At 42.8% G+C, this 27002-nt stretch overlaps 1 long non-coding RNA gene across 1 annotated transcript in view; it reads left to right on the top strand.

Annotated features, from left to right (window-relative positions):
• Positions 1-27002, top strand: part of LOC128572863 (uncharacterized) — a 55774-nt gene that overhangs the window by 14997 nt on the left and 13775 nt on the right. The window contains exon 2 of the long non-coding RNA XR_008376264.1: positions 10881-10980. This is a non-coding gene — a long non-coding RNA (uncharacterized LOC128572863). The remainder of the gene's footprint in view (positions 1-10880; positions 10981-27002) is intronic.

Genomic DNA, 27002 nt, shown 5'->3' with positions numbered 1-27002 from the left:
TCTAAGTCTTTGGTGGTTTTGTCTTTAAATTCGTTAAATTCTTGAGACAGTTTTTGAATTTCTCCTCGAATTCCTAATTCCATTTTATTAATCTTGTCTGCAAACCAAATTCTGAATTCGACTTCTGACATCTCAGCCAGTTGTTTATGAATGGGATCTTCAATCACATCTGCCGTATCTTTTCTTGGGGGGGTTGATCTATTCTGGTTATTCATGTTACCAGAGTTTTTCCGCTGATTCCGCCCCATGGTTTACTCCCTTTGGTTTTTCCCCTGGGGTTTTATCGAGGGCCCGTACAGTGTTGTGGCCTGAGAAACTGGGGCCCTCTCTGGTGTGGTGGAGCAAAGTGGTTCTGTCTTGTTTTCAGCTGGTTTCTGTTTGATCCTATTGCAACTTCTACTCTGGCTTGAAGTCTCAGCTGTGTGGAAAAATCAGCAATTAAGTCACCCCGCCTGCCCACCTCTGGCCCCAGTTGGAAAAGGAGAATCAAACCTTCCTACAATCGCACACCCAGGGCACCACCTGAAAAGTCTTCAGTCTATTAGCCCAGTTCAAAAGGTCCGAATCAACTGTCTCAATCGGCACTTGTCTCAGGTGGAAGGGTTCAAGAGGTCTCTGGGAACTGGATCACAGGGGCCTGGTGACTCCTCTGAGACAGCTCACCCCAGTGCAGCGTGGAGTCAGGAGGAGCCACCCCGGAAACAGAGCAGTCTGGGAAGGTTGACGTCTCCTTCCCCACTTTGCCCCTCCGTCGGACCCAGTCACTGGTATCTCTGCAGATGGCTAACCCAGTTGCCTGCAGTGAACAGACACTCCAGGGGTTTGCACCTGCCTGAATCGCGAGGAAGTCTGCCAGGCCCCCGCAGACTGCCGCTATCTAGCAGGAGGAGATGGGGCCTGACATCTTTGAGTGTTTGATGCAGGTGATGGGAAGGAGGTGTTCACTCAGGCTTAGCCCCGTCCCTGATGGATGCTGCTAACAGAACAGAACAGAACAGACAACTTTGTGAGGTTCTGTCTCTGTTCCTGTCGTCGCCTACAGGAGACGGGCTGTTTTGAGTTCAAACGTCTTTGCTGCTGGAGAATTGCGTCTGAACACCTCTCTGGGTCGGCCCCGCCCTGGAGGCTTCTGGGTTTGTGAGCCGTGTCACCGGTGGCCTCCTCTGGTTGCCCAGGGAGACAGGGGGTGTGGCCTCAGAATATCCAGAAGTGAGCGTTCTGCCGTTAAAGAAAAAACGGCTGTTGATCTACCTCCAGGGAACTGCTGCTCTGGTGTGGGCACTCAGGCGACCCTTTTCTCCTCTGTCCCGCGCCCCAGAGTCAGCACTGAGCGGCCGCAGTTTGTGCTGGGTCCACACCCCTTAAGAGATCCCCCAAGAATCAGAACTCTTGGGGGATGGGCCCCCAGACCCGGATTGGGAGTGGGGCGGGGGGAAGCTAGAGTTTCATTCAGTTTTACGCAACACTACGGTCCGGGGAGGGCTCCTGCACTGCACCGCAGGGAAGTGCCGCCAAGGCTTGATTTCCCCTCAGCGGAGTGCCCTCTCCTCGCTCACGTGTCCCAGAGTCAGCGCTGACCTGACGCAGCTCAGGCACTGTGCACTCCCCTCGAGAAATCACCCAAGGAGCCGAACTCCTGGGGGATAGGCCCTCAGACCCCGAGTGAGAGTAGGGGTTCTCAGCTCTCAGCGGGGAGGCCAGAGTCTGATTCAGTCTTGGGCCCCGTATGCCTGGGGAGGGTTGGTGCACTGCACCGCAGGGAAGTGCGCGAGGCGTGACTCCCCCTCAGCCCGGTGCCCTCTCCTCACTCGCGCGCCTCAGAGTCAATGCTGACCAGTCGCAACTCGGGGACTGTCCACTCCCCTTGAGAAATCACCCAAGGATTCGAACTCCTGGGGGATAGGCCCTCAGACCCCGAGTGAGAGTAGGGGCTCTCAGCTCTCAGCGGGGAGGCCAGAGTCTTATTCAGTCTTGTGCCCGGGGAGGGTTGGTGCACTGCACCGCAGGGAAGTGCCGCGAGGCGTGACTCCCCCTCAGCCCGGTGCCCTCTCCTCACTTGGCACGCCTCAGAGTCAATGCTGACCAGTCGCAACTCGGGGACTGTCCACTCCCCTTGAGAAATCACCCAAGGATCCGAAGTCCTGGGGGACAGCTCTCCAGACCTCAGTGGGCGGGAGGGGAGCGCCGGGGATTCAGGGTTGCCGGCAAAGGATTCCCAAAGTTTTATTCAGCCCTATGTCCGGCAGGAGAACGCCACGGCACCCCAGTATGGGAGGTAGGTCCAGTTTTTAGAAGGTCTCTCCCGTGGAGTGTAGTGGGAGGGCCTTTAATTTATGCCCGCTTGTTAAATTGTGGGGCTCCAGAGCCGGTCTCATGGGGGAGGGGGACTCCCGTCCGCTTGGTGGTGGATTTTGTACCTTTTGTTTGCGTCCTTGTGATCACAACTTGCCTCAGCGGTGTTGATGTGCGTTCTTCAGCCTTCTCTCTTGGTGAGGCTCAAGTCCACCAGGATACTTACTAAATTCCTGTCCCTTAACTCTCCTTCTGGACGGGAGCCTTTGTTGAAAGCTGGCTTCAGTCCGCCATCTTGTCCCATCAGTTTTATTGATATTTTCAAAGAACCAGCTTTTGGTATCATTAATTTTCTGTTATTTTTGTTTTCTTTTCCATCAACATCTACTTTTTTTTTTTTTTTTAAAGAGATGGAATCTAACTTTATTACCCTTGGTAATAACTTTATTACTTTTTGTTTTTTTAAAGAGATGGAGTCTAACTTCATTACACTTGGTAGAGTGTCCCGGCATCACTGCTCACAGCAACCTCCAACTTCTGGGCTTAGGTGATTCTCTTGCCCCAGCCTCCCAAGTAGCTGGGACTACTACAATGCCTGGCTATTTTTTGTTGCAGTTTGGCCAGGCCAGGTTTGACCCCACCACCCTTGGTATATGGGGTCGGCGCCCTACTCACTGATCCACAGGTACCGCCCAACTTTAAGGTTCTTAATTAGCTAAAAATGTTGTATACATGCCTAAACAAAAACGTGCAAGCAAATTAGAATAAATGGAACATCAATAAATAGAGCACAAAAACAGAAACTTAAGGTTCAAGGTTTATAAACATTTTTATAAATATTTTAGTTTTGGACTTTTAATCACAGTTGCCCTGTCTCTGATTCCCCAAAGTTTAGCCAAACTATGTAGAGAAAAGCCCACTGTTCCCATAAAGGTTTTCTGAAAATTCACTAACATGAGGAGAAAATATTATAAACTCATATATGGATGCCTCCAGAATGAACACTGAAAGGTACAGTGGAAATTGTCCATTTTTATCCTCAGGACCAACAAAGTATGGGAAACTGTGTAGAAATATGATTGATCTAATGGTAACAGGCTGAGTGGGGGAACCCAGCAAGGCCTTTCTATCTAGATTCTATTTTGGTCTCCGAGTTTGCATTCCCTCCTTCTAGGGCCCTCTTAGGAATGGGGGTTTTACAGTAAAACAAAGTAGGCAGATTATTACTTTATGACCAGTTATTACATAGAACAATTTTAGGTTTTTATGGCTAGTTTTCAGGAAAGGGCTTTGATGCCTTTCCTTGGGGAAGAGGGATTCTGACCTCTACGGTAGCTTCAGGGAAGAACTGGAGCAAGATACAGTAGGTCAGAGAACATTTGCTACTGATGCCTTCCTTTTAAGGTAGTTCACTGAGCCCCGTCAGCGTGATATCATTTGACCTTAGGTTGGAAAAAAAAAACCTCTCCAATCCTTTGTGCCTCAAACAATGACAAAGTTGTAACACATTGTTCTTACATGAGGATCAAGATTAAGCTGTTTAGGCTGGGCCTGGTGGCTCATGCATGTAGTCCTATCACTCTGGGAGGCTCGGGTGGGTGGACAGACCAGCTGGAGCATCAGCAAAACTCCATCTTCACTAAAAATAGAAAAATTAGTTGGGCACCTGTAGTCCCAGCTACTTGGGAGGCTGAGAGAAGAGGATCTTTCCTTTTTTTTTTTTGTAGAGGCAGTGTCTCACTTTATTGCCCTCGGTAGAGTGCCATGGCATCTCATACCTCACAGCAACCTCCAGCTCTTGGGCTTAGGCGATTCTCTTGCCTCAGCCTCCCGAGTAGCTGGGACTATAGGTGCCCACCACAGCCCGGCTATTTTTTGTTCCAATTTGTATAGGGCTAGGTTTGAACCCACCACCCTTGGTATATGGGACCGGTGTCCTACCCACTGAGCCACAGGCACTGCCCAGAAGAGGATCTCTTGAGCCCAAGAGTTTGAGGTTGCTGTGAGCTATGATGTCACAGCACTGCACCCAGAGTGATAGAGTGAGACTCTGTCTCCAAACAAACAAAAAAGAGTGGAAGAGACAAGTTTTAAACACCAACTTTATCTCTCACTCAGCCTCAGATATTAAAAAAGGCTTCAGAAATTCAGGGACAGGCCCTAGACTCCCCAGAAGGAATCAGTTAAACTGTCCTTCAAGGTCTGTAACAACAGAGAGGAGGAAGTGGCTGAGACTAAGCAGGCTAGATACCAGAAGTTGGCCTTTGCCCTTCTGGGACAGAGGAAGGGCTCTACCAGGCAACCTAAACACCTGCCTTATTCATCATAGCCTCTGGGTCTTTGCTACAAGTGTGGCAAAGGGGACCACTGGGCTCGCTACTGCCCCTAATCCTTGAACTTTGCTGAGACTCTGCCCGGTGTATGGTATCCAAGTTCACTGGAAGGGTGAGTATCTCTGGGCTGCTGGGCCTCGAGCCACCCCCTTCTGAGACAGTGACTGAGCTGGGATTCAAGCTGCCTGAACTTCTGAGATGAGCTACTGAAGACTAGTTCTCAGCCTCTCAAGCCCCCACTGTTATCATCTTATTAACAGAGTCCCAGGTTGGTGGTAAGGGAATGTCCTTCCACCTGGACTTGGACATGACATTCTCGGTATTACCTGATTTTCAGGGCCACTGCTCTCCTTTTCCACTTCTGTGGTTGGGGTCAATAGAATACCCTATATCCCACTTTAAAAAAACTCCACCTCTAACCTGGCAGTTAAAACCTGACATTCTCCATTCTTTCCTAATAATTCCTAGATACCTCACTTGCGTGTGTGACTGAGACCTGCTATCTAGACCCAGAGCTACTTTCACTTTTTAGGCATCACACCAAACTGGTGAAGCCTCACAGCTTTCTACACTTCGGTTACTGTCCTCTAAGGCCCCTCCCCTGTCTACGCAGATGACCCTCCCAGAGGCTTTATGTCAAGTCGGTTCTAAAGCTTGGGACATCTCTACATCCTCAATCATGCTCTACACCATCAGCCCAGTACAGTTATCCTTCATGTCTCCCCAACCTACCTCAATGTCCCCACACTATAAAGGACCTTCAGCCAATCATTGTTTACTAATAAACCCATGGTCTGACCCACTTCCTCCCCATCCAACACTCCTATCCTAGCAGTCCCCAAACTTGACTAGTCCTCCATCTGTGGGCAGTCAACGAAGCTGTTGTCCCTCTAACTCTCTTCATCTCCACTATTCCTCCTTACACCACACAGTTTATGGTTTTAGACTTTGGGACACGCTTTTCTCTATTTCTCTCTACACTCACTCCCATTTCTAAGCCAGAAATCCCTCTCGACTGGGCCCTGGGCCCCACTCTCTGACTTTCTTCAACTAAGCATGTCTAGATTAAAGACTCTCAGGGCAGTCACACTAAAATTGAGGACACTCTCTTTCCTCTGGCCTGCCCTGAAAGTCCTTTTCCTCACCCTACTTTCTCTACAACTTTAAACACTCTCACCTCACACCCAGTATCCTGCCTAAGCATCTCGTAACACAGCCAGGCCTCAATGCGGACTTAATAATCACTCTCAATAGCCTAAAAGCACCTTTACTTAAGCATCCTTCATGACCGTAACAACTTTTGCCACCATAAGGAGAAATGGTCAGAGGCTCCCTACTTTCTTTTTTTTTTTTTTGGCCGGGGCTGGGTTTGAACCCGCCACCTCCAGCATATGGGACCGGCGCCCTACTCCTTGAGCCACAGGCGCCACCCCAAGGCTCCCTACTTTCAAGTCTTCTTCACTCTGGAAATTGCTGTTCCTGTCTCCTGTTCCTCCCTTGCTTAGTAAAGGTTAGTCACTGTCCCTTATTTACTTGTCTATAATTACAACTCTACAGCTAGTAGTTTTAAAGAATTACATAAATTTAGATACTTTAAGATCATAAAAGTGCCACTTCTATGATATGTCTAAATTTTGCTAAATTTAACTGTAGACTTACAGTCTTAATTTTAATGAATAACTGTAATAAATGTAAGGACACATTCTCAGTGCCTGTGCCAGCAGCTACAAGGCACAATCTAGCCCACATGGGTCCCACTTCCATGTTCCAGCTTGGCTGCCTGTACTGTTCAGGAAAAAATTAAAAAAAAAAAAAAAAAAAAGCCCTTCCAGTCATCCTGTGTTTTGTTTTTGCACGGGGTAAGTTAATTAAGGTTTTTCATTGTTTGTTTTTAAGACAATCTTACTCTGTCACCCTGGACAGAGGGCTATGGCATCCATCATAGCTCACAACCTCAAACTCCTGGGCTTGAGTAATCCTCTTGCCTCAGCCTCCCCAGTAGCTGGGACTACAGGTGCCCACCACAAAGCCTGGCTAGTTTTTCTATTTTTAGTAGACATGGGGTCTCGCTCTTGCTCAGGCTGGTCTCTAACTCCTGAGCTCAAGGGATCCTCTTGCCTCAGCCACAGAGTGCTAAGATTATAGGCGTGAGCCACTGTGCCTGGCTTAGTTAATGTTTCTGATACCAGGTCACCACTTAGGAAGACCAGAAAAGACATCTGGGAGGGAGCCTATTTTGTGGTTTCAAAACACTCTTCAATAACTTAAAAACCTTAAACTCATAAATGTCTTAACACAATAACTAAGAAAATGCCAGGAAGGCTATGTTAACCAGTGTGATGAAAATATGTCAAATGGTATGTAAAACCAGTGTATGGTGCCCCATGATTGCATTAATGTACACAGCTATGATTTAATAAAAAAAAAATAAATAAAAAACACCTTAAACTCATGTTAAGTGAGTGATTGGTAAGTTGTGATACTTCAGCTGTCTATGATTTCTTTTTTGGAAACTTAAGTGTTTTCTCTACCAAAAAATAGGATTTTTGACTCTTAAAATTTTCTATCAGTTTGGCTGAGTGAATGACTAACTTGGTAGTAAACTGTGATCTTGTTTTATAAAAAGTGTTCTTAGTAAGAAAGGTTTAACAGAGTAAAAAAAAGTATTGTATAAAGAAGGATCGTGTGTAGTAAACTTTTGTCCTGAATAGAACAACTGGTTAAGAAAATGGAGAATGTGGACAAAACAAAAATTTTTTAGCAGGTTTATAGATTCTGTACACGTGGGATAGAACTCCTAAGATGGAATTTGCATCTGATCTACTTGGCTACAATTTATGAAGTTTGGTTAAAACAAAAAGTTTCCTGAAATATTAATTTACTCTCGGTGAAATTGCTTGAGCTGATTTTTATTTTTTTACCTTTTTGGTAACTGGAAAACTAAACCATAAAAGTTAAGCCACCCACGTAACTTCCGGTATTGCTTTCATAATCTTTTGACTTGTGATTCTGTTTGAGCACATGTTTAAGCCTTTGGTATTTGACAAACTTTCTAAAATTAAAATTTTAAATTTGGTCTTTTTGACTTCAAGTTAGCTATTTAAATTTAGGACCACTGAAAGTTTAAGAGAGACACTTTAGGCTTATTTTTTGTTTTAAAACTGTATAGGAGGCAGAGCCCATTGCTCAGTGGGCAGGGTGTCGGCTGCATACACCCAAGCTGGTGGGTTCAAACCCAGCCCAGGCCAGCTAAACAGCAATGACAACTGCAACAACAATAAATAAATAAATAAATAATAAATAAATATAGCCGGGCATTGTGGCAGGCACCTGTAGTCCTAGCTACTTGGGAGGCTGAGGCAAGAGAATCACTTAAGCCCAAGAGTTTGAGGTTGATGCCACAGCACTCTACCAAGGGTGATATAGTGAGACTACATCTCAAAAACAAAACAAAACAAAACAAAACTGTATAGGATACAGGGCACAGATAGCTCATGCCTTAGTTCATGTCTGTTACCCTAGCATTCTGGGAGTCTGTCCATCTGTCACTTAAGATAATCAATGAAGAATCAGATGAGAGATTAACAGTTTCATTTTTATTTACAGTTATGTCAGTGATTCTGGAGAACAGCAAGGGTATCTTTTCAAAGAACTGTTCTGCCCTCTCTTTACTTTTTATAGTCAAAGTAAACATTAGTAATGTTATTACTTATTATATGTTAAACAGATTTTTTGTAGGTTACAAAGTTATACTTTTTTATTTTGAAGTGGTTTTACTTTTAAATTCTTTTTATTTTAGATTAAATTTATAGTTAGTTAACATTTTAGTGGGTACACAGAGGGCTCTGGGTCTTTGGCAGGTGCCATGGAGTTCAGTTTCTCAACTTAACCTGTGGCAGTAGGCCTTGGGAGTGAATAAACAGTTTCCAGATGTCAGCGCACAGGCTTATCTGGCCTCGTTAGGGCTTGACCTGCTAGCAGGTCTTGTATGAAATGGTTACTCAGGTTAACAGTGGCTGGTAACACTTTCTCTTTTTTACTAAAAAAGACCCTTGTTTTGTTTTAGTATAGAAATAATAGTTCTGATTTAAGACATTAACTTTGAGGTCATAGGCACTTTAGTTGAAAACTTACACAGTGACCGAGACATGAAAGCAGACATGCTTTGTACAGAGCAACATGTACAGTATCTCACTAGGAGTTCTAACAGAGGCCCCCCAGACACAGCTGTTGTGCATGGCCAGCCAATGTCAGGTAACCAGGACCCTATATAGTGTTTGTACTTCAGTGTAAAAGAATCCTTCTCTCTGAGTTGTGTCATGGATTGTATTAACAGTTTGTATTTTCTTTTTAATTAAATATTATCTGACAAATTTAAAATAATACATACTTCTGAAATCTTGGCACTTATGGTTATGTTTCAGTAATAAGTAGTTTACTGTAGCCTGATTTTTAATACTTTTTGAAATAAGTTTTAGTTTAATAGTGTTTGTAGTTTGAGAAGTAGCATTTAAGGCTTTTGCTTAGCTTTTAAGGCTTTTACCCTAGCATAGTCCAGGCAGCCAATTTGAATATTAAGGCTGATAGTCATAGTAGGCACCATAAAAATAGAGAAGGAGTTATACTTGGTGGGACAGAATAGGTGCACATCACTACAGCAGCTGCTGGGGAGATGTAGTTCCCAAGTATGCCTACTGGGTGTTTGGTGAGTGCTGCATGTCCTGTATATGGGGGAGAAGGGTGTAAGATGCCTAATAGTGTGGGGCCCACCAGTGCTATTAGCTGGGACATAACAGTGTGCCTGAGACTCATAAAGGAGAAAACACCCTTAGGCAGCTTTCAGTGTATGATAGCATAAGACAGGTTGGGTTTTTTTTATAGAGTTTTAGAAGAGTACTCACCCTATTCAATAAGATGTTCTACACAGGTTTCTTTTGCTAAACAAAGCTTTGATAGATAACGTTTATAGTGTGAATTAAATAAGTTCATATATGTTCATCCTGATGGAAAGGCAGAACATTTATATTTTGAAAAATTATTACAGTTTAAGTTAAACTGCAATGGGGGATGAATCACTTTAACCAGAGCTTGGTGTTCGTTCTTTCTGTTATGACCGACAAGTTCTGGTCAGGTGTTGTGGGGTAGTTTATTTAGGGACATTGTTACTTTAGCTGTGTGTGTGTTCTAAAGACTTTCTATTGTAGCCTAAATATCTGGTCAGTTTTGGGGACTCCTTTTTTGTCATGGTTTTGTTCTTCTTTGGGAGCCTCCTTCCTAGGGTTTTAATTAGGCTGTTCCCAAAATAATCTAAGTTAGTATGACATCTGATCATATCTGTCTGTTCATGTCAGAAAGTCCCTGGGACATTGATTAATTTCTATCTAAAGGGAATTCATTTGTAAGGTCTTGATGATCAGTCCTATTTTCATGTTAACTTAGCATGACAACTTAGGCCCTTCTTTTTTTTTTGGCCAGGGCTGGGTTTGAACCCACCACCTCCGGCATATGGGGTCAGCACCCTACTCCTTTGAGCCACAGATGCTGCCATTTTTTTTTTTTTTTTTTTTTGAGACAGAGCCTTAATATGTCACCCTTAATAGAGTTCTGTGGCGTCACAGCTCACAGCAACCTCAAACTCTTGGGCTTAAGCAATTCCCTTGCCTCAGCCTCCCAAGTAGCTAGGACTATAGGTGCCCACCACAATGCCCAGCTTTTTTTAGAGATGGGGGTCTCGCTCTTTCTCAGGCTGGTCTTGAACTCTTGAGCTCAATCAATCCACCCACCTCGGCCTCCCAAGTGCTGGGATTATAGGTGTGAACTACTGTACCAGGCCACCTTAGACCCTTCTGACTTAGGCTAGTTTAAAATTGCCAAAATAGGGGCAGCGTCTGTGGCTCAGCAGGTAGGGTGCTGGCCCCTATACCAAGGGTGGTGAGGTTCAAACCCAGCCCCGGGCAGCTAAAATAGCAGTGACAACTGCAACCAAAAAAAAAAAAAAAAAAAAAATTAACCAGGCGTTGTGGCAGGTGCCTGTAGTCCCAGCTACTTGGGAGGCTGAGGCAAGAGAATCACTTAAGCCCAAGAGTTGGAGGTTGCTGTGAGCTGTGATACCATAGCACTCTACCGAGGGTGACAAAGTGAGACTCTGTCCCTAAAAAAAAAAAAAAATTGCCAAAATAATTTAGGTTTATTCATCATCTGTCTTGCTCATGTCCAACTAACTGTCTAATTTAACATTTCCCTTTTAATTTGTAGAGCTCAATTCTTTGGGTAAAAGGCCATTACCTGCTCTGACTGCTTCTTCACGGAGAAGGGTTATGTGAGTAGTGAGCTCTGCAATCAGATTTCCATCAAGGTGAGAGTGGGTGTCTATCAAGAAGACCTCAGTAAATGGGGTGCATTTGTTGGTCAGTGATCTGGTTGGTCAGTGCATATGCCTGGTTGTAATAAATGTTGATACCTGGTAGTAACCAGCATCTGTAAGCAGATAGTTTCTGAGAAGAAATAAATCTTGTTATGTAGTTAAAAATACAGGTTCTAAAAATTAGAACTGGTCAATGTCTGACACTCTTTCCTTGACCACTTTTCTAGTACAAATGGGAGGGAAAAAATTAAGTTCTGGAATACAATATAAATTGAAAGAAGCCATTGGGTAAGAATATGCCCAGTTATTGTTAAGAATCACACACCAGTGTCAATTTAAGAAAGAAAATCAGCTGCTGTTTCAAAAAGTAAAGAGAACTTTTTTGTTTATAGTTTCAAATGAATAACCAAACTTGGGTTTTCTACTGAGTATTCGTGCCTTATCTCGAGGACATCTGTGACACAGCAACTACAGTTTTTAGCAGCCAAAATATAGAAAAACCGTTTAATAAACTTTGCATTTTATTTTTATAGTAATAGATTGACCTTTTGAGTTCTGAACTTTTGAAACATTTACTTGTTAGTTTAAACATGTACAAGAAAAGCAATCGAAGAGGCTTCAAACATAAGTTTTACAAACTGGGAAGAGAAAACTTTGTTGTTTAACTAGAGATTTTCTTTTCATTATAACTAAATCATATACAATTGTTTTTTAGTTCTTTTTGTTTGTTTGTTTGTTTTTTTCTCTCTTTTTTTTTTTGTTGGGGATTCATTGAGGGTACAATAAGCCAGGTTACATTGATTGCAATTGTTAGGCAAAGTTCCTCTTGCAATCATGTCTTGCCCCCATAAAGTGTGACACACACCAAGGCCCCACCCCCCTCCCTCCATCCCTCTTTCTGCTTTTCCTCCCCCCCATAACCTTAATTGTCATTAATTGTCCTCATATCAAAATTGAGCACATAGGATTCATGCTTCTCCATTCTTGTGATGCTTTACTAAGAATAATGTCTTCCACTTCCATCCAGGTTAATACGAAGGATGTAAAGTCTCCATTTTTCTTAATAGCTGAGTAGTATTCCATGGCATACATATACCACAGTTTGTTAATCCATTCCTGGGTTGGTGGGCATTTAGGCTGTTTCTACATTTTGGCGATCGTAAATTGAGCTGCAATAAACAGTCTAGTACAAGTGTCCTTATGATAAAAGGATTTTTTTCCTTCTGGGGAGATGCCCAGTAATGGGATTGCAGGATCAAATAGGAGGTCTAGCTTGAGTGCTTTGAGGTTTCTCCAGACTTCCTTCCAGAAAGGTTGTACTAGTTTGGAGTCCCACCAGCAGTGTAAAAGTGTTCCCTTCTCTCCACATCCATGCCAGCATCTGCAGTTTTGAGATTTTGTGATGTGAGCCATTCTCACTGGGGTTAGATGATATCTCAGGGTTGTTTTGATTTGCATTTCTCTAATATATAGAGATGATGAACATTTGTTCATGTGTTTGTTAGCCGTTCGTCTGTCATCTTTAGAGAAGGTTCTATTCATGTCTCTTGCCCATTGATATATGGGATTGTTGGCTATTTTCATGTGGATTAATTTGAGTTCTCTATAGATCCTAGTTATCAAGCTTTTGTCTGATTGAAAATATGCAAATATCCTTTCCCATTGTGTAGGTTGTCTCTTTGCTTTGGTTATTGTCTCCTTAGCTGTACAGAAACTTTTCAGTTTAATGAAGTCCCATTTGTTTATTTTTGTTGTTTGTTGCAATTGCCATGGCAGTCTTCTTCATGAAGTCTTTCCCCAGGCCAATATCTTCCAGTGTTTTTCCTATGCTTTCTTTGAGGATTTTTGTTGTTACATGCCTTAAATTTAAGTCCTTTATCCATCTTGAATCAATTTTTGTGAGTGGGGAAAGGTGTGGGTCCAGTTTCAGTCTTTTACATGTAGACATCCAGTTCTCCCAACACCATTTATTGAATAGGGAGTCTTTCCCCCAAGGTATGTTCTTGTTTGCTTTATCGAAGATTAGGTGGTTGTAAGATGTTAGTTTCATTTCTTGGTTTTCAATTCTATTCCAAGTGTCTATGTCTCTGTTTTTATGCCAGTACCATGCTGTCTTGACCACTATGGCTTTGTAGTACAGACTAAACTCTGGTATGCTGATGCCCCCAGCTTTATTTTTATTACTAAGAACTGCCTTAGCTATACGGGGTTTTTTTGGGTTCCATACAAAACGCAGAATCATTTTCTCCAAATCTTGAAAGTACGAGGTTGGTATTTTGATAGGAATGGCATTGAATAGGTAGATTGCTTTGGGAAGTATAGACATTTTCACAATGTTGATTCTTCCCGTCCATGAGCATGGTATCTTCTTCCATTTGTTAATATCCTCTGCTATTTCCTTTCTGAGGATTTCATAGTTTTCTTTATAGAGGTCCTTCACCTCCTTCGTTAGGTATATTCCTAGGTATTTCATTTTCTTTGAGACTATGGTGAAGGGAGTTGTGTCCTTAATTAGCTTCTCATCTTGACTGTTATTGGTGTACACAAAGGCTACTGACTTGTGGACATTGATTTTATATCCTGGAACATTACTGTATTTTTTGATGACTTCTAGGAGTCTTGTGGTTGAGTCTTTGGGGTTCTCTAAGTATAAGATCATGTCATCAGCAAAGAGGGAGAGTTTGACCTCCTCTGCTCCCATTTGGATTCCCTTTATTTCCTTGTCTTGCCTAATTGTATTGGCTAGAACTTCCAGCACCATGTTGAATAGTAAAGGTGACAGAGGACAACCTTGTCTGGTTCTAGTTCTAAGAGGAAAAGCTTTGAGTTTTACTCCATTCAGTAAAATACTAGCTGTGGGTTTGTCATAGATAGCTTCAATCAGTTTTAGAAATGTGCCACCTATGCCTATACTCTTCAGTGTTGTAATTAGGAAAGGATGCTGGATTTTATCAAATGCTTTTTCTGCATCTATTGAGAGGATCATGTGATCTTTATTTTTGCCTCTGTTAATATGGTGGATAACATTTATGGACTTGCGTATGTTAAACCAGCCTTGCATCCCTGGGATGAAGCCTACTTGATCATGATGAATGACTTTTTTGATGATAAGCTGTAATCTATTGGCTAGGATTTTGTTGAGAATTTTTGCATCTATATTCATGAGTGAGATTGGTCTGAAATTCTCCTTTTTGTTTGGGTCTTTTCCTGGTTTTGGTATCGGGGTGATGTTTGCTTCATAGAATGTGTTGGGGAAGATTCCTTCTTCCTCAATTTTTTGGAATAATTTCTGCAGTACAGGAATAAGCTCTTCCTTGAAGGTTTGATAGAATTCTGGTGTGAAGCCATCTGGACCAGGGCATTTTTTGGTTGGAAGATTTTTTTATTGTTTCTTTGATCTCAGTGCTTGAAATTGGTCTGTTCCGGAGCTCTATTTCTTCCTGGCTAAGTCTAGGGAGAGGGTGTGATTCCAAATATTGATCCATTTCCTTCACATTGTCAAATTTCTGGCCATAGAGTTTCTGGTAGTATTCAGAGATGATCTCTTATATCTCTGTGGGATCAGTTGTTATTTCCCCTTTATCATTTTTGATTGAGGTTACTAGAGATTTTACTTTTCTATTTCTCAGTAGTCTGGCCAATAGTTTATCTATTTTATTTATTTTTTCAAAAAACCAACTCCTTGTTTCATCAATTTTCTGAATGGTTCTTTTGTTTTCAATTTCGTTGATCTCTGATTTGATTTTGGATATTTCTTTTCTTCTACTGAGTTTAGGCTTAGATTGTTCTTCTTTTTCCAATTCCATAAGATGGCTTGTGAGAATGTTGATACGTTCTCTTTCTGTTTTTCGAATGTAGGCCTCTAAAGCAATGAATTTTCCTCTCAAAACTGCTTTTGCAGTATCCCACAGGTTTTGGTAGCTTGTGTCTTCATTGTTGTTATGCTCAAGGAAGTTAATGATTTCCTGTTTTATTTCTTCGAGCAGCCATCTGTTATTCAACAGAAGATTGTTTAATTTCCATGCCTTTGTGTGGGGTCGAGCGTTTTTGTTAGAGTTGAGTTCCACCTTTAGTGCCTTATGGTCTGAGAAGATACAAGGTAAAATTTCAATTCTTTTGATTCTGTTGATATTTGTTTTGTGTCCCAGGATATGATCAATTTTGGAGAATGTTCCATGGGATGATGAGAAGAATGTATATTCTTTATCTTTGAGATGGAGTGTTCTATATGCGTCTATCAAGCATAGTTGTTGTAGGGTCTCATTTAAATCTCTTATATCTTTGTTTAATTTCTGTTTAGAGGATCTGTCCAGCTCTGTAAGAGGAGTGTTAAAGTCTCCTGTTATTATGGTATTATCGGATATCATATTGCTCAGACTGAGTAAGGTCTGTTTCAAGAATCTGGGAGCATTTAAACTGGGTGCATAAATATTTAGAATTGAAACATCATCTTGTTGTATTTTTCCCTTGACCAATATAAAGTGACCATCTTTGTCTTTTTTGACTTTAGTTGCTTTAAATCCACATGAATCTGAAAATAAGATTGCAACTTCTCTTTTCTTCTGAATGCCATTTGCCTGAAAAATTGTCTTCCAACCCTTGACTCAGAGCTTTAATTTGTCTTTTGAAGGCAGGTGTGTTTCTTGCAGACAGCAAATGGATGGCTAGTGTTTTTTAATCCAGTCAGCCAATCTATGTCTCTTCAGTGGGGAATTCAAGCCATTAACATTTATTGAGATAATTGATAAGCGTGGTAGTATTCTGTTCATCTTATTTGGTGAGAGTCCATTGCTTAGTTTTATCTTTTGCATCAGTGTGGAGGTTAGGTTCTGTCCTTTAATTTCTGAGTTCTTACTTTGCTGCTGATCCATTATGGTGGTCAGTGTGCAGAACAGGTTGAAGTATTTCCCGTAGAGCTGGTCTTGTTGTGGCGAATTTCCTCAATGTTTGTATGCGTAAATGATTTGATTTCTCCGTCAATTTTTAAGCTCAGCTTAGCAGGGTACAGAATTCTGGGCTGGAGATTGTTCTGTTTACGTAGATTAAAGGTAGATGACCTTTGTCTTCTTGCTTGGAAAGTTTCATTAGAGAAGTCTGCGGTCACTCTGATGGATTTGCCCCTGTAGTTCAACTGGCGCTTACTCCTGGCAGCTTGCAGAATCTTTTCTTTTGTCTTGACTTTGGACAGGTTCGTCACAATGTGTCTTGGAGAAGCTCGGTTAGAGTTGAGGCAACCTGGGGTCCGATATCCCTCTGAAAGCAGTGTGTCAGAATCTTTGGTGATATTCGGGAAATTTTCTTTTATAATATTCTCTAGTATGGCTTCCATTCCTCTGGGGCATTCTTCTTCCCCTTCTGGGATTCCTATAACTCGTATGTTGGAACGCTTCATAAAGTCCCATAATTCTGACAGTGACCGTTCTGCTTTCTCTCTCTTCTTTTCTGCCTCTTTTACTATCTGAGTTATCTCAAGAACTTTGTCTTCTACCTCTGAAATTCTTTCTTCTGTCTAACCTGTTGCTGATACTTTCCATTGCATCTTTAAGTTCCCTGATTGACTTTTTCAGTTCCTTCAGCTGTACTATATCCTTTTTATATTCTTCACATCGTTCATCTCTTATTTGATTCTGTTTTTGGATTTCCTTTTGGTTATTTTCCACTTTATTAGCAGTTTCCTTCATTATTTCCATCATTTCTTTCATTGTTTTCATCATGTGCATTCTAAATTCCCTTTCTGTCGTTTCTAACATTTCTTTACAGGTGGAATCCTCTGCAGTAGCTACCTCATGGTACCTTTGCGGGGTTGTTCTGGACTGGTTCTTCATGTTGCCTGGAGTTTTCTGCTGATTCTTCCTCATGAGTGATTTCTTTTATCTGTTTCCTTGCCCTAATTTTCCTTTCACTTCCTCTTGCTCTTTAAGTTCTCATCCTTGTGGACTAAGGGTTGGATGAGTCCTTTTGGTATAGGACCAGAAGGGTGAGAAGGTTGAAGAGCAAGAAAGGTATGAAAGAAAGGAGGACCGAGTGAAAAGAAAAAAAAATAGAGAAAGTAGAGGGGATTTGTAAAAGGAATATTGACAAAAAGGAGAGAGGCACAGAAATAGGGAGACCGAGCAATATAGGTGTACAGTAGGGTACTTTGACACAACCGTAAAAAAAAAAAAAAACCACCTTCTGGGGGTGCCCAGTTGGGTGGTTCCCTTGAAGTCAGCAGCTTTTTGCTAACCTGATCAGACACAGTACCCCATCTCCACCAAGTAGAGAGGAAAGACAAAAATGCTATAAATCAAACCAAAACAAGCAAAATGAAAAGTTTACGGGATAACATTGGGTGAAAAACCAAACAATAGCGGTAGAAACAGTAGCAAAAATGAAGTTCTAGTTATTAAAAAAGGCAGCAATGGGAAATTATAATTAAACTAGAAAAATTGAGAAAGAAAAAAGATCTGTATGGAAAAGGTTGAAATTAAAAAACAAAACAACATCAACAACATCAAAATAATGAAAAAAACAACCAAACCAAAAAAAACAAAAAAAAACCAAAAACCAAAAAAAAAACAAAACACAACCAGAAACAAAGCAGTATGTATATGTTGTTGAATATTGTCTGGGCAACACTTTGTCTTCTGGGGTATGAAATGTTAATCAAGTTCTGATATGACTGGAGGCTGCTCATTTCTCAAACTCCAGCAGGTAGACACCCTAAATCTCTCTTTAGCCCACTTAAAAGGCACTTTGAACTTGTAAACTTGCTGAGCAGAAGCCTTCCCAGGAAAGTGCTTGTTGCTGGAATCACTGCTGAAGTGGCTATCCACTTACCCAGTGTGCCAAAACTGGTCTCACTCTGCCCCTGAGGGTTAGGGCTGCAAGGCGGCTCAGACCCCACCCTTAGGCTACTCGGTGCTGGGTTACCAGCTCCCACCCGATTCTACCTCTGCGACCCTGAGGGCGGAGCTTGCCGGGGCAGATGGCTCACAATGGCTCCCTGTGGCCCACAGCCAAACACTATTAGCTCCGTCTGGCTCAGCGGCTCAGACTGGGGCCTTAGACAATGGCGAAAGTTCTCCGCATTCCCGCTCAGGCTCTCCCCAAGGCAGCTCAACTGAGTGCCAAGTCCAAAGACACCAAAACAGTTCTCAGGTAAGGCCTTTCTGGTTTGCAGTCTCACTGCTACTGAACTTACAGTTGCGGGCAGGTTTAGACCGATTGAACACACCTGACCACTTGCCGGTTTTCCACTGTTATAGTCCTCTTGGGGTCCAGAAGTCTCTCGCTGACTCTCTGTATCGTCGCAGGGGTGATGATAGGCAGATCCCACCAGCCAGAGATGCCTGGAGTCCTGTCTCCCTGGACTCACAGTGCCCAGATGCAAGGAAGCTGTTATTCGGCCACCATCTTGCTCTCCTCCTGTTTTTTAGTTTTTTTAATCAACTTTTATGACTTGCATGAATAACTTTGACCTTTTAAAGTTCTTCATTTTTGTCTTAAATTTTTTCTTTCTCTTTCTTTCTTTTTTTGGAGACGGGGTTTCACTTTGTCACCCTCTAGGTCACAGCAACCTCAAACTCTTGGGCTTAAGTGATTCTCTTGCCTCAGCCTCCCAAGTAGCTGAGACTATAGGTGCCTGCTACAACACCTGGCTGTTTTTAGAGATGAGGTATCGATCTGGCTCAGGCTGGTATCAAATTCAGGCAATCCACCTGCTGTGGCCTCCCAGAGTGCTAGTATTACCAGCATTAGCCACCTTGCCTGGCCCTTAAATTTTCTTTCTTTTTTTTTTTTAGAGACAGCGTCTCACTTTGTCACCCTTGGTAGAGTGCCATGCGTCACAGCTCACAGCAACCTCCAGCTCTTGGGTTTAGGTGATTCTCTTGCCTCAGTGTCCTGAGTAGCTGGGACTACAGGTGCCCGCTTTCTGTTTTCGTTTTTTTTTTAGAGACAGAGTCTCACCTTCTCGCCTTTGGCAGAGTTCTGTGGTGTCACAGCTTACAGCAACCTCCAACTCCTGGACTTAAGCAATTCTCCTGCTTCAGCCTCCCAAGTAGGTGGGACCACAGGCATCCTCCAGAATGCCCGGCTGTTTTTTGTTGCAGTTCAGCCAAGGCCGGGTTTGAACCCGCTACCCTCAGTATGTGGGGCCGGTGCCCTACCCACTGAGCCATAGGTGCTGCCCTAAATTTTCTTTCTTAATGTACCAGTTACTTTAGGACAAAAAGTTTTTTTTGTTTTTGTTTTTTTGTAGAGACAGAGTCTCACCTTATCACCTTTGGAAGAGTTCTGTGGTGTCACAGCTTACAGCAACCTCCAACTCGTGGGCTTAAGCGATTCTCTTGCCTCAGCCTCCCAAGTAGCTAGGACTACAGGCGCCTACTACAATGCCCAGCTATCTTTTTGGTTGCAGTTCAGCCAAGGCCGGGTTTGAACCCGCCACCCTCGGTATATGGGGCTGGCGCCTTACCGACTGAGCCACAGGTGCCGCCCAGGACAAAAAGTTTTTATACAAAATTTCTTGTTAATAAAATTATTATTGTTATTATTTTGTACTCAAAATACATTTTCATATCTATGCCTTTTATACTTTTTTGTTTTATTTTCCTGGTTCTTTTTACTGTAACTTTAAACTTAGAAAATGTTAAAAGAAGGTTGTATACAAAGTCTCAGTTAAGCTTTAACCTTTGTGCGCACCTGGATAAAAGTGAAAAGGATCTTTATCAGTGTGAGGTGATGGTGAGGGAAGGAGAACACTACAGTAGCGCCTTGCATGAAATGGCTACTTAGGTTAACAGTGGCTAGTAGCAGATAGATGGGAAAAAGAAAAGAGAACAGGAAGTAAGAGAGGCGAAGATGAGTGAAGACAGAGAAAAAAGCAAGAGAAGGGCCTGGTATCCCAAAGAAGAAAAGGAAGATGCCTGTGCTGGGGCTAACTGAATTTAAGGGGGACAACGAGCAATTGTAGTCAAATTCACATGGTACTGTGAATATGAACGCTGTGCCCTTTTTTCCTCCCGCAAAGTACAGACATTTTCCCCAGTTTTCCTAATCTTAAGGCCTGATATTCATATTTCATTGTTCCTTGGGACACTCAGGAATCACTTGAGGCCATGGGAACAAATTCTAAAAGGCAAAGGAGGGAGCCTGTCATGGTGGCTCACTCCTATAATTAATCACCTGTAATCCTACCACTGTGGGAGGCTGAGATGGGTGAATTGCCTGAGCTCAGGAGACGAGCCTGAGCAAGAATGAGACCCCATGTGTACTAAAAACTAAAAGTAAAAAGAACTAGGCGAGTGTTCTGGTGGGCTCCTGTGGTCCCAGCTCCTGGGGAGGCTGAGCCATTCTCTTGCCTCAGCCTCCCAAATAGCTGGGACTACAGGTGGCCGCCATAATGCCTGGCCTTTTTTTTTTTTTTTTTTTTTTTTTTTGTAGAGACAGAGTCTCACTTTATGGCCCTCCATAGAGTGCCGTGGCCTCACACAGCTCACAGCAACCTCCAACTCCTGGGCTTAAGCGATTCTCTTGGCTCAGCCTCCCAAGTAGCTGGGACTACAGGTGCCCGCCACAACGCCTGGCTATTTTTTGGTTGCAGTTTGGCTGGGGCTGGGTTTGAACCCGTCACCCTCGGTATATGGGGCCAGCGCCCTACCGACTGAGCCACAGGCGCCGCCCCAAAGTTTGGCTTTTTTTTTTTTGTAGAGACAGAGTCTCACTGTACCACCCTCAGGTAGAGTGCCGTGGCGTCACACGGCTCACAGCAACCTCTAACTCTTGGGCTTACGCGATTCTCTTGCCTCAGCCTCCCGAGCAGCTGGGACTACAGGCGCCCACCACAACGCCCAGCTACTTTTTTGTTGCAGTTTGGCCGGGACTGGGTTTGAACCTGCCACCCTCGGCAAATGGGGCCAGCGCCCTACTCACTGAGCCACAGGCGCTGCCTGGCTGCTTCTTCTTCTTCTTCTTCTTTTTTTTTTTGTAGTTGTCGTTGTTTGGCAGGCCAGGTCCGGTTTGAACCTGCCAGCCCTGGTGTCTGTGGCTGGTGCCCTAGCTGCTGAGCTACAGGCGCTGAGCCATGGCATGATTTTCTTACACAAAATTGAGAATCACGTAGTGGGGTACCACAGTCCCAATTCCATGAAGATCAATAGTTATCATTTGACAAGCACTACTGTAACCTACACCATAAGTAAGAAAACATTTTAAATAATTTTTTTGTATTTCAAGTTCCTAGGCCAGTAGCATTTGCTAAGTAGAACTTTGTAACTTTCTGTTGCACTGATGCATTCCCTTTTGAGTCTCTTTCCTAGGAATGACAGCTCTGAGATAACTACAGAGATTTATACTACTTGTTTGTCCAGAAAAGACAAGCGATATGGCACCGCAGATTGTGCTCAAGGATACACTAAGCCTATGCACAGGCTAAAAGACTAACCAATATTAACCCCTAGTGTTAGACCTAGTAGGCCTAGGCTATAACGGAAAGATACCCGTTAACTCCTGGCAAATTTCCAGACTGCAAGCTTTCAAAAAAAGAAAGGAAATAAGTCTAGTTGACTCCCAAGATAATTGAGAAAGTACTTGAAATTGGTCTGTTCAGGAGGTCTATTTCTTCCTGGCTAAGTCTAGGGAGAGGGTGTGATTCCAAATATTGATCCATTTCCTTCACATTGTCAAATTTCTGGGCATAGAGTTTCTGGTAGTATTCAGAGATGATCTCTTGTATCTCTGTGGGATCAGTTGTTATTTCCCCTTTATCGTTTCTGATTGAGGTTATTAGAGATTTTACTTTTCTATTTCTAGTTAGTCTGGCCAATGGTTTATCTATTTTATTTATTTTTTCAAAAAACCAACTCCTTGTTTCATTAATTTTCTGAATGATTCTTTTGTTTTCAATTTCATTGATCTCTGATTTGATTTTGGATATTTCTTTTCTTCTACTGGGTTTAGGCTTAGATTGTTCTTCTTTTTCCAATTCCATAAGATCTCTTGTGAGATTGTTGATGTGCTCTCTTTCTGTTTTTCGAATGTAGGCATCTAAAGCGATGAATTTTCCTCTCAAAACTGCTTTTGCAGTATCCCACAGGTTTTGGTAGCTTGTGTCTTCATTGTTGTTATGCTCAAGGAAGTTAATGATTTCCTGTTTTATTTCTTCCTTCACCCATCTGTTATTCAACAGAAGATTGTTTAATTTCCATGCCTTTGGGTGGGGTTGAGCATTTTTGTTAGAGTTGAGTTCCATCTTTAGTGCCTTATGGTCTGAAAAGATACAAGGTAAAATTTCAATTCTTTTGATTCTGTTGATATTTGTTTTGTGTCCCAGGATATGATCAATTTTGGAGAATGTTCCATGGGGTGATGAGAAGAATGTATATTCTTTATCTTTGGGGTGGAGTGTTCTATATACGTCTATCAAGCATAGTTGGTCTAGGGTCTCATTTAAATCTCTTACATCTTTGTTTAATTTCTGTTTAGAGGATCTGTCCAGCTCTGTAAGAGGTGTGTTAAAGTCCCCTGTTATGATGGTATTATCAGATATCATATTGCTCAGACTGAGTAAGGTCTGCTTCAAGAATCTGGGAGCATTTAAATTGGGTGCATAAATATTTAGAATTGAAATGTCTTCTTGTTGTATTTTTCCCTTGACCAATATAAAGTGACCATCTTTGTCTTTTTTGACTTTAGTTGCTTTAAATCCACATGTATCTGAAAATAAGATTGCAACTCCTCTTTTCTTTTGAATTCCATTTGCCTGAAAAATTGTCTTCCAACCCTTGACTCGGAGCTTTAATTTGTCTTTTGAAGCCAGATGTGTTTCTTGCAGACAGCAAATGGATGGCTTGTGTTTTTTAATCCAGTCAACCAATCTATGTCTCTTCAGTGGGGAATTCAAGCCATTAACATTTATTGAGATAATGGATAAGTGTGGTAGTATTCTATTCGTCTTATTTGGTGAGAGTCCATTGCTTAGTTTTATCTTTTGCATCAGTGTGGAGGTTAGGTTCTGTCCTTTGATTTCTGAGTTCTTACTTTGCTGCTGATCCATTGTGGTGGTCAGTGTGCAGAACAGGTTGAAGTATTTCCTGTAGAGCTGGTCTTGTTGTGGCGAATTTCCTCAATGTTTGTATATCCGTAAATGATTTGATTTCTCCGTCAATTTTGAAGCTTAGCTTAGCAGGGTACAGAATTCTGGGCTGAAAATTGTTCTGTTTAAGTAGATTAAAGGTAGATGACCATTGTCTTCTTGCTTGGAAAGTTTCATTAGAGAAGTCTGTGGTAACTCTGATGGATTTGCCCCTGTAGGTCAACTGGCGCTTACTCCTGGCAGCTTGCAGAATCTTTTCTTTTGTCTTGACTTTGGACAGGTTCATCACAATGTGTCTTGGAGAAGCTCGGTTAGAGTTGAGGCGACCCGGGGTCCGATATCCCTCTGAAAGCAGTGTGTCAGAATCTTTGGTGATGTTTGGGAAATTTTCTTTTATAATATTCTCTAGTATGGCTTCCATTCCTCTGGGGCATTCTTCTTCCCCTTCTGGAATTCCTATAACTCGTATGTTGGAACGCTTCATAAAGTCCCATAATTCTGACAGTGAACGTTCTGCTTTCTCTCTCTTCTTTTCTGCCTCTTTTACTGTCTGAGTTATCTCAAGAACTTTGTCTTCTACCTCTGAAATTCTTTCTTCTGCATGGTCTAACCTGTTGCTGATACTTTCCATTGCATCTTTAAGTTCCCTAATTGACTGTTTCAGTTCCTTCAGGTCTGCTATATCCTTTTTATATTCTTCATATCGTTCATCTCTTATTTGATTCTGTTTTTGGATTTCCTTTTGGTTATTTTCCACTTTATTAGCAATTTCCTTCATTGTTTCCATCATTTCTTTCATTGTTTTCAACATGTGTATTCTAAATTCCCTTTCTGTCATTCCTAACATTTCTATACTGGTGGAATCATCTGCAGTAGCTACCTCATGGTCCCTTGGTGGGGTTGTTCTAGACTGGTTCTTCATGTTGCCTGGAGTTTTCTGCTGATTCTTCCTCATGAGTGATTTCTTTTATCTGTTTGCTTGCCCTAATTTTCCTTTCACTTCCTCTTGCTCTTTAAGTTCTTGTGCCTGTGGACTAAAGGTTACAGGACCAGAAGGGTGAGAAGGTTGAAGAGCAAAAAAAAAGGGGATGAAAGAAAGGAGGACCGAGTGATAAGAAAAAAAGAAAGATAGAGAAAGGAGAGGGGGTGGGTATAAGGAATATTGACAAAAAGAAGAGAGGCACAGAAAGAGGGAGACAGGGCAATATAGGTGTACAGTAGGGTACTTTGACACAACCTTAAAAAAGCCCACCTTCTGGGGGTGCCCAGTTGCGTAGTTCCCTTGAGGTCAGCAGCTCTTTGCTAACCTGATCAGACACAGTACCCCACCTCCACCAAGTAGAGAGGAAAGACAAAAATGCTATAAATCAAACCAAAAGAAGCAAACAGAAAACTTTACAGGGATAAAATTGGGTGAAAAACCAAATTATATCGGTAGAAACACTAGCAAAAATGAAGTTGAAGTTATTAAAAAAAGCAGCAATGGGAAATTATAATTAAACTAGGAAAATTGAGAAAGAAAAAGGGATCTGTGTGGAAAAGATTGAAATTAAAAAAACAAAAGAATTATCAGCAACGTCAAAATAAACAAACAAAAAAAAACAACCAAGCAAAAAAAGAAAGAAAAAATACACAACCAAAAACAAAGCAGTTTGTATATGTTATTGAATATTGTCTGGGCAACACGTGGTCTTCTGGGGTATGAGATGTTAGTCACAGTTCAGATACGACTGGAGGCTGCTGATTACTCAAACCCCAGCAGGTGGACACCCTGAATCTCTCTTCAGCCTACTTAAAAGGCACTTCGAACTTGTAAACTTGTTGAGCAGAAGCTTTCCCAGCTTTCTTGCTGGAATCGCTGCTGAAGTGGCTATCCACTTACTCAGTGTGCCAAAACCGGTCTCACTCTGCCCCTGAGGGTTAGGGCTGCAAGGCGGCTCAGACCCCACCCTTAGGCTACTTGGTTGCTGGGTTACCAGCTCCCACCCGTTTCTAGCTCTGCGACCCTGAGGGCGGAGCTTGCCGGGGCAGATCGCTGACAATGGATCCGTGTGACCCACCGCCAAACACTATTAGCTCCGTCTGGCTCAGCGGCTCAGACTGGGGCCCTAGACAACGGCCAAAGTTCTCGCACTCCCGCTCAGGCCTTCCCCAAGGCAGTTCAACTCAGTGCCAAGTCCAAGGACATCAAAACAGTTCACAGATAAGGCCTTTCTGGTTTGCAGTCTCGCTGCTACTGAACTTACAGTTGTGGGCGGGTTTAGACGGATTGAACACACGCGACCACTTGCCGGTTTTCCACGGATTTAGTCCTCCTCTTGGGGTCCAGAAGTCTCTCGCTGACTCCCTGTATCCTCATAGGAGTGATGATAGGCAGTTCCCACCAGCCAGAGACGCCTGGAGTCCTATCTCCCCAGACTCACGGTGCCCAGATGCAAGGAAGCTGTTACTCGGCTGCCATCTTGCTCCGCCTCTCCCCCAATTGAGAAAGTACTAATTGATTTCTTGCTTCTAGTTCACTCCTAGTTTCTTGCTTGGCTAACTTCCTGGGAAACAAACCAGGAGGCACCAACTGTCCCTGGACTGACCTTTAAACAATAACAGGTGGGGAAAGTCCTGAAGCTAAGACGTGTGGGGGAAAAGTACTGAAACTTAAATGTATAAGGGAGAAATATTAAAACAAAGATGTATAACATATGACTAGCTAACTGCAAAATTCTGCTTCTGTACAATGCTTGCATGCTACCCTACCTGGATTGGATGCACCTGAACAGCCTGTGTGCCAACCAGGATGCAGACCAGGCCTTAAAAACCTGAACCACTTAAGCACTTGGGGCTGCTCTCAGAAACCCCATGTTGGGACACTGAGGCAGTCGCCAACCCACTCTTCAATAAAAGGATTCCACTTGTTTGGCAGTATGGTCTTTGTGGAACTCCTGGGCACAATACTAGCTCATTATAGTACTAAAATCCCCACCCTGGAAGAGACTTAGCCCCATTTTTTTGTTCATGGGTTGTGCGTATTAGCATGATTTCTCACTGCACTTGTGTGCCCTGCACTCCACCCTAAACATGTAATCATGTTCACTCCCCTCATACATTATTCATTTTCACCTCCTAAAAAACTCCTGTTGATCAGGGAGGTGGATTTTAGGGAGTCCATGCCTCTCCCTCCAACAGATGCATCTCCTGCAGTAAGTCATTTCCTCCTTGATGATCCTCATTGTCTCAGTCTGTCGGAGCCGGCGACTCTGTGTCTCCGGCCCCAACCCAGGGCCTCATCTGAGCCAGTATGCTAGGACTCCGGCCCAGGCCCACGCAACTGTCTAGAGGTGGGCTGCTGCGCCAGGTTATTCCGGGTAGGTCTCATTTAGGTCGCAGGTGCCGAAGTCCCTTAGAAGTCATAGTCAATATTAGTAGGAGCGAGCATCTCAGCAGCAGTCTTAGTAGGGAAGCACCGATCAGGTGTTCTCCGAGCAAGAAGCGGACCCAAGGGACGAGCCCAGGCTAACTTCTCCCGAAGCTATTTATGGAAGTAATCCCGTGGCCACCTCTGCCACAGGTGTGGAGACTGCTAACCAATGATATACATACTTTCCTGCTCTCCTTCATCTCACTAACGAGAGCCAATGATGTTAAAGCCCTTCCCCAATCCCTTATTGCCAAAGTATTTCTCACAGGTGCCTCTTATACAGTCATTGGATTTCTGTGTGACAAGCAACATGAACATCTTTCGTGGGTTCATTGACACCATGAGCCTGATAACTGCCAACAGTGGCATACTCATTTCCCTATGAAACAATCCCATTTTATACTTTACAGATCTTACAGAAGTTTAGGCACAGAGGTTAGTACTTTCTCCAAGGTCACATGACTCTCAGGGTGAGACTATAATTTGATCCCAAGCAGCCTGGCTTCCCACAGTCCTTCTCATAAA

The sequence above is a fragment of the Nycticebus coucang genome, chromosome 20 (genome assembly GCF_027406575.1).
Source record: "Nycticebus coucang isolate mNycCou1 chromosome 20, mNycCou1.pri, whole genome shotgun sequence".
NCBI classification, from domain to species: Eukaryota; Metazoa; Chordata; class Mammalia; order Primates; family Lorisidae; genus Nycticebus; species Nycticebus coucang.
Note: the sequence above shows the minus strand (reverse complement) of the source record. Positions and strands in the feature narration are given on the sequence as shown.